At 39.9% G+C, this 8063-nt stretch overlaps 2 pseudogenes; both read right to left on the reverse strand.

The window, feature by feature from the left end:
- Positions 1-1167: 1167 nt before the first annotated feature.
- Positions 1168-1496, reverse strand: LOC129558918 (cancer-related nucleoside-triphosphatase homolog pseudogene; annotated as a pseudogene).
- Positions 1497-6775: 5279 nt separating this feature from the next.
- On the reverse strand, positions 6776-7734 carry LOC129558491 (olfactory receptor 2T29-like; annotated as a pseudogene).
- Between the last annotated feature and the right edge of the window lie 329 nt (positions 7735-8063).

Raw genomic sequence — 8063 nt, forward strand, 5'->3', positions numbered from 1 at the left:
TTTATGAGAGCTGGAATCAACTTCTTTCAAAGTCCTGCCGATACTGTGACCTCTTCCCATGAATGTTCTTAATGGCATCTAGAATGGTGAATCCTTTCTAGAAGGTTTTCAGTTGACTTTGCCCAGATCCCTCAAACAAATCACTATCCATGGCAGCTATAGCCTCACAAAATATATTACTTAAATAATAAGACTTGAAAATAGATATTACTCCTTGATCCATGGGCTGCAGAATGGATATCAGTAGGCATGAAAACAGCATGAACCTTTTGTATCTCCATCAGAGCTCTAGGGTGACCAGGTGCATTCTCAATAAGCAGTCATATTTTGAAAGGAATCTTTTTTTCTGAGTGGTAGGTCTCAGTAATGGGCTTCATATACTCATTAACTTTGTTGTAAACAGATGTGCTGTCATTCAGGCTTTGTTGTTCATGTATAGAGCAGAAAAGGAGTAAAGTTAGCATAATTTTGAAGGGTTCTAGGATTTCCAGAATGGTAAATGAGCACTGGCTTTGACTTCGAGTCACTAGCTGCCCTGACCCTAACAAGAGTCAGTCTCTCCCGTGAAGTTTTGAAGGCAGGCACTGACCTCTCCTCTCCAGCTACGAAGTCCTGGATGCCACCTTCTTCCAGTGTAAGGCCATTTCTTCTACACTGAAGCTCTGTTGTTGAGTGCAGCCAGCTTCATTAACTGTCTGAGCCAGATCTTCTGGATAACTTGCTGCAGCTTCCACATCAGCACGAGCTGCTTCCTCCTGCATGTTTATGTTGTAAGATGGCTTCTTTCCCTAAACCTCATGAGCCAACCTCCGCCAACTTGAAATTTCTCTTCTGTAGATTCCTCACCTCTTCCAGCCTGTCTTCACAGAATGGAAGTGAGTTTGGTCTTTTCTCTGGACTAGGCTTTGGTTTAGAGGAATGTTGCGGCTGGTTTTATCTTCTATCCAGAATGCTACAACTTTCTCCATTTCAACAATAAGGCTGTTTTGCTTTCTCATCATTTATGTGATCACTGGAAAAGCACTTTCCATTTCATCCAAATGCTGCCACCCCAGAGCTCCTTCCTGGTCACCAGATCTAAAGTCAGCGCCTCTCATCTCTCTCACAGCACTCCATTTATTTTTCTTGGCAGCATTTATGACAATTATCCGTTTATTTGCTTAATATCTACATTTCCCAGTTCCTCAAGACCGGGAGTGCCAGCTGCTCAAAGGACGGCAGATCCACCACATACTGCCCTACACGGCACTCACGCTTCCCAGGCAGAGGCGCCGACCCAATTCTGGATAAAGGTCCCCGGATGCCAGACAACGTCACTACATCAAAGCCTATTCTTCTTCCTTCCTGTCTGACTTCTGTATAAAACCCGTCGACAGGCACGCCAGAGGACTTTAAAACTTCAGTGGCTTTCTGGATCAGTGTTGTTTTCCCAACTCCTGGGGGCCCAGTCAGGAACACGTGCCGGGCCATACGGGTAGGCTTGGGTGGGGGTCGCGGCCCGGGTAGGGGTGGGGCCGAAGTCGCCGAGCCGGGTAGGGGGGAAAGGTCGCGACCAGGGCCCGCCCCCCGGCGCCACTTGTGTTCATTTCTTTGATTTTATGTATCCACTGTAGATTTTTGTTTTGTGGTTGTCATGGGATTCATATATTAATATGCTTGCCTATAACTATGTTTATTTGTTTTAAACTTGCAGTCATTTACATTCAAACACATTCTAAATAATCTGCATTTTTGTTTTCCTCTCCAACATTTTATGTTTTTGATGTCATGTTTTACATCTTGATGTTTACACCATAAATATTTATGGTAGTTATAGTTGCTTTTACATGGTTTTATCCTTTAAACTAGTATTCTTTTTTACTAGCTTATTTAAGTGGTTGATACACAATCTGTACTACATATTTGCCCTTGTGGAATTTCCCTTTCCTACAGATTCTTCTTTTCCACTTAGAGAAACCCCTTTAACATTTCTTTCGACATAGGTTTAGTATTGATGAACTCTGGTTTTTGCTTGTCTGAGAATTTCTTTATCTCTTCTTTGATTCTAAGTGATGATCTTGCTGAGTAGAGTATCTCAGGTTGCAATTTTTTTCACTTTCAGCACTTTGAATATATCCTTGGGTCACAAGGAGTCGGACATGACTGAGTGTACACACACACACAAAACACACACACACACACACACACCACACACACACACACATATGGTAGTGTTTTGGCAGAAAAATGCTGATAACCTTTTTGGAATTCCCTTGCATTTGCCCCCCACCCTCCTTAAATTTGTTTCCTTTAGAATTCTCTCTTTGCCTTAATTTTTGCATTTTAATTATGTTATTTTGATGTGGGTCTTTTGTGTTTAGTTTATTTGGGGTGCCCTATGCTCTGATGCTGGGAAAGGTTGGGGGCGGGAGGAGAAGGGGACGACCGAGAATGAGATGGCTGGATGGCATCACCGACTCTGTGGACATGAGTTTGAGTGAACTCCGGGAGTTGGTGATGGACAGGGAGGCCTGGCGTGCTGTGATTCATGGGGTCGCGGAGAGTCGGACACGACTGAACGACTGAACTGAACTGAACTGATGCTCCTATGCCTTGATAATTTGTTTTATACTAAAATTTGGTAAGTTTTCAGCTATAATTTCCTCAAATATAGTTTCAATCCCCCTTCTTTCTCTCTTCTGCAACACTTATATTGCAAGTGTTGATATGCTTCATGTTACATTAGAGATTTCTTTTTAAATTAATTTTTATTGGTGTACAGTTGATTTATAATGTTGTGTTAGCTTCTGCTCTACAGCAGAATGTATCAGCTATACATACAATTCTATTTTGGATTTCCTTCCTATTTAGGTCATCACAGAGAATTGAGTAGAGAGTTGCCTGTGCTATATAGTTTCCTGTGCTAGGGCTTCTCAAGTGTTGCAAAAGAATTCACCTGCTAATGCAGGAGATACAAGAGATGTGTGTTTGATCCCTGGGTGAGGAAGATCCCCTAGAGCAGGAAATGGCAACCCACTCCAGTTTCCTTGCCTGGAAAATTCCATGGACAGAGGAGGCTGGCAGGCTACAGTTTTTCAGTTTTTTGGGTCACAAGGAGTCAGACATGACTGAGTGTACACATACACACACACAAAACACACATACACATATATGGTAGGTTCTCATTAATTATCTATATTATACCTAGTAGTGTATATATGTCAATCCCAATCTCTCAGTTCATTCCACCCCCAACAGAGATCTTTTAAACTCTCCTCATATTTTAAGATTAGTTTTTCTCTTTCTTGTTCTTATTGAGTGGTTTCCTTTATTCTTCCAGATTGCTTATGCATTTTGTTTTTCACATAGTCTGCTATTCATTATTTCTAGTGTGCTTCTGATTTTAGTTATTGAATTATTTATTTCTGATTTTTAAAACATATGATATAGTTTCTTGCTAAAATTACCATTGTGTTCATCTCCTCTTCCCTTAATTCAGATAAAATTCTTATAACTAATGCTTTGGGTTCTTTATCTGGTAAATTGTTTGCTTCTATCTCATTATGTGTTTTGGGGAGCATTTTCTTTTGTTCTTTCAATTGAAAGAGTTCTTCGGCCTTTCCATTTTGCTTGAATTTTCTGCCTTTCTGAATTTAATTGAAATTTTAGTTGAAAGAGTTATTCCTACAGTCTTGAAAGTGTGTTCTTATGTGGGAGTGTGCCTATGCAGGCTGCTAATGACCAGTGCCTTTGATTGGTAGACTAAATTTGATGTGAGCCCAAGTCACTTCTTTCCTCATTGTGTGCTGGCAGCTATCACCTTTATAGTAGATGAGTAGGAGTTAGTGGAGGGGTTAGTGGAGCTGGTATGAGGCAGGGCTTCCCCCCAACCAGTGGCCATCAGTGCCCTATTAGGGGCACAGTCTGATCCCAAGTTGCTTCAGCAGAAGCCTTGGTCTCAAGTTGGTTTCGTTTCATTTGTGCGTGATATTTCCTCTTCCAGCACTGGGATCCACATGTGGGGATTGTTGAAGGAATCTGCCTGTGGGTTCTTGGCTTTTTGCTGCCACAGATAGAGGTCAGAGGCCATCTCTCATGTATAGCTGTCTCTGACCTATGCCTATATAGGTGCCTGCAATGTTTCCCTTAATTGCTCAGATGCAGCCTCAGGTCCAAGTCTCCTTTGTTCTACACACAATAATAAAAATAAAATTAGATGTGCATTTCACAGTATACTAAAAATCAATTCATCCCAGGGACGGGGGAGCCTGGTGGGCTGCCGTCTGTGGGGTCGCACAGAGTCGGACATAACTGAAGCGACTTAGCAGCAGCAGCAGCAGCAGCAGCAATTAACTACATGTAAATATAGACAATGTGTTGGAAAATATCACAGGGCACAAATTCAGTTACTAGGACTAGGAAGGCCATTTAGAACAAGATGTGGAATTCCAAACCTTTTGAAAGATATTGAGTAATATATTTGACTCTATTAAAAAATATGTACAAGAAAACGTTAAACATATATTAAAGTCTCACTTATAGAAAATCAATATATAAAACAAAGGATTTATATTAGTAATGTGTAAGAGGTAAACAAGTTAGTTAGCAAACTATCCAGTCAAAAACTAACAAAGCTATTAAAGAGTTCTTTAGAGTTTAAGAAATTATATAGAACACTGAACTTATAAAAAGATGCTAAATCAAAATTATAGAAGTATAAACCAATATGTCATCTAGATTGAATCAGTAATATTAGAAGAAATTCTTCAAAGTGTAGCCAATATCAGTTGGTGATTACATTAATATGGAGGTAGAAAGTGGTGGGTGGAAGTAAGAGTTTTCATCAAGAAATAAAAATGGCCCAAAGGCAGCAAAAAAGGGAAGCTCTTCCTCACCTTGATCCTGAGAGACAGTGGGAGGTACAATTGTTTCCAAGATCCACTAGCTGACTACTAATGACACTGCAGCATGCCAGGTTCCCCAGTCCTTCACTATCTCCTTTGCTCGGATTCATGTCCATTTAATTAGTGACGCTATCTAACCATCCCATTCTCTGTCTCCTCCTTCTCCTGTATATACATATATTTGAGTTTTTTCAATTAAAATTATATATTAGTAGACAATTTAATGTATATTATGTTATTTTAAAATTAATAGTTGATTGATTTTAAAATTGATCACATATTTATTCTATGATATATGTCCCAATATCTATTCATTGAGCTGGTAAAGTAATCTGATTGAGACAGAATAAAACTAATCATCTTTGGAAGAATATTACACGTTACATTTTATTTTGTTCTATTTGCCTTTGTTCTCCATATCTAGGGCACTTTAAATGGAACCTTAAATATATCATTTGTTTCACCAAATAAATGAGTAGTGATGCTTTAGCATCAGTCCTTCCAATGAATATTCAGGACTGACTTCCTTTAGGATGGATTGGTTGCATCTCCTTGCTGTCCAAGGGAATCTCAAAAGTCTTCTCCAACACCACAGTTCAAAAGCATCAGTTCTTCAGGGCTCAGCTTTCTTTATAGTCCAACTCTCAGATCCATACGTGACTACAGGAAAAACCATAGCTTTGACTAGATGGAACTTGGCTGGCAAAGTAATGTCTCTGTTTTTAATGTGCTGTCTAGGTTGGTCATAACTTTTGTATCAAGGACCAAGTATCTTTTAATTTCATGGCTGCAGTCACCATCTGCAGTGATTTTGGAGCCCCCAAGAAAATAAAGTCTGTCACTGTTTTCACTGTTTCCCCACCTATTTGCCATGAAGTGATGGGACCAGATGCCATGATCTTAGTTTTCTGAATGTTGAGCTTTAAGCCAACTTTTTCACTTTCCTCTTTCACTTTTATCAAGAGGCTTTTTAGTTCTTCTTCGCTTTCTGCCATAAGGGTCATCTACATATCTGAGGTTATTGATATTTCTCCTGAAAATCTTGATTCCAGCTTGTGCTTCATCCAGCCCAGCATTTCTCATGATGTACTCTGCATATAAGTTAAAAAAGCATGGTGACAATATACAACCTTGTTGTACTCCTTATCCTATTTGGAACCAGTCTGTTGTTCCATGTCCAGTTCTAACTGTTGCTTACTGACATGCATACAGATTTCTCAAAAGACAGGTCAGGTGGCAGGTCAGGTGGCCTTGTATTCCCAACTCTTTAAGAATTTTCCACAGTTTGTTGTGGTCCACATAGTCAAAGGTTTGGCATAGTCAATACAGCAGAAACATGTTCTTTTGGAACTCTCTTGCTTTTTTGATGATCCAGAGGATGTTGGCAGTTTGATCTCTGGTTCCTCTGCCTTTTCTAAATCCATCTTGAACATCTGGAAGTTGATGGTTAATGTACTGCTGAAGCCTGTCTTGGAGAAATTTGAACATTAATTTACTAGCATGTGATATGAGTGCAATTGTGTGGTAATTTGAGCATTCTTTGGCATTGCCTTTCTTTGGGATTGGAATGAAAACTGACCTTTTCGAGTCCTGTGGCCCCTGCTGGGTTTTCCCAATTTGCTGGCATATTGAGTTCAGCACTTTCACAGCATCATCTTTTAGGATTTGAAATAGCTCCACTGGAATTCTATCACCTCTACTAGCTTTGTAAAAATAATTTGTACAGAGAAGTATAAAAATGAATGGTTTTCAATTACAGGGAAACAATTTTTTAAAATAAATGAATATTACATTTCACATTATGGTATGAGAATCTAAAGAATAATATTTGTATAAGACAAGAAAGTTCTGATACAGAATGAAGAAAAATAAACCACTTGTATAAAAATGTCTTATTTCATGGTTCTCTGAAATATTCTACATTCAACATTTTTTTTAGTGCCCTTATGACCTCCTTATTCCTGAGACTATAGATTAAAGGGTTTAGAACAGGAGTGAGTATGGTGTAAAAGGCAGATACAGCCATGTCCTTCTCAGGGGTGTGGTAGGAGATGGGGAGCATGTAGGTATAGATGGCAGCTCCATAGAAGAGGATGACCACAGTCATGTGGGAAGAACAAGTGGTTAAGGCTTTTTTCCTGCCCTCTGCTGAATTCATCCTGTGGATGGTGAGGAGGATGAATAAATAAGAACTTGAAATGACTGTCATGGGGATGAGAAGCATGAGGACACAGCACAGGTACATGAGTGTCTCATACAGGGAAGTGTCTGAGCAGGAAAGCTTCATTACAGCAGGTATCTCACAGAAGAAATGATGGATCTCCCGGGATTTGCAGAAGGGGAAGGTCATGGTGATGGGCGTGAATATAAAGCCATCCACTGATCCCAGGAACCAGCAGCCAGACACCAAGAACTGCCACACCTTATGACTCATGAGAGTAGAATAATGGAGTGGATGACAAATGGCCACATAGCGGTCATAGGCCATGGTAGCCAAAAGGAAATATTCCGAACCTCCAAGTGTCACATAGAAAAACATCTGCATTCCACATTCAGGGGCTGAGATCTTATTTACACCCATGACCTGGTCCATGAGCATTTTGGGCACAGTGACAGAAATGTACATCACGTCCATGAGAGACAACTGGCTGATGAAATAGTACATGGGGGTGTGGAGGTGGGCATCAGAATATATCAGAAGGATCAGGATGCTATTTCCAGACAAGGCTATCAGGAAAATCACAAAAATGACCACACAAAGGAAAGCTGGATGCCTGGATTCACTGAAGAGTCCCATAAGGATGAAATCCAACTGTCCAGTGTGGTTGGTGACCCAGGTAGATTTGTCCATGAAGTTTCTCCTTGACCACCAAGGAAAGATTTGTGATTAATAAATCACTCATAGTATATGACCACCTGAGATGAATGTTTAGTGGGTGTGTGTGTGAGTGCGCGCGCCTATTTGTGGATGCAAAGCAATGCAATTGTGCTAAAAGGGGTTAGTGGTATAAGACTGGAGATTCGGGAGTTATAAGGTGCCTATAAATAAAAAAAATTTAGTGGAAAACTAAGAATTCACAACTGTTGATTAAAATTATTTATAGTAAAACATTAGGTTTCTGTTATATAAGGCAGAATTGATTCAGTCTGTCTATTTTAAGGATCCAACTGGATCTTAAA

This window comes from Moschus berezovskii, chromosome 8 (genome assembly GCF_049115385.1).
Source record: "Moschus berezovskii isolate FMDL1 chromosome 8, NW_MosBer_1.0, whole genome shotgun sequence".
Lineage (NCBI taxonomy): Eukaryota > Metazoa > Chordata > Mammalia > Artiodactyla > Moschidae > Moschus > Moschus berezovskii.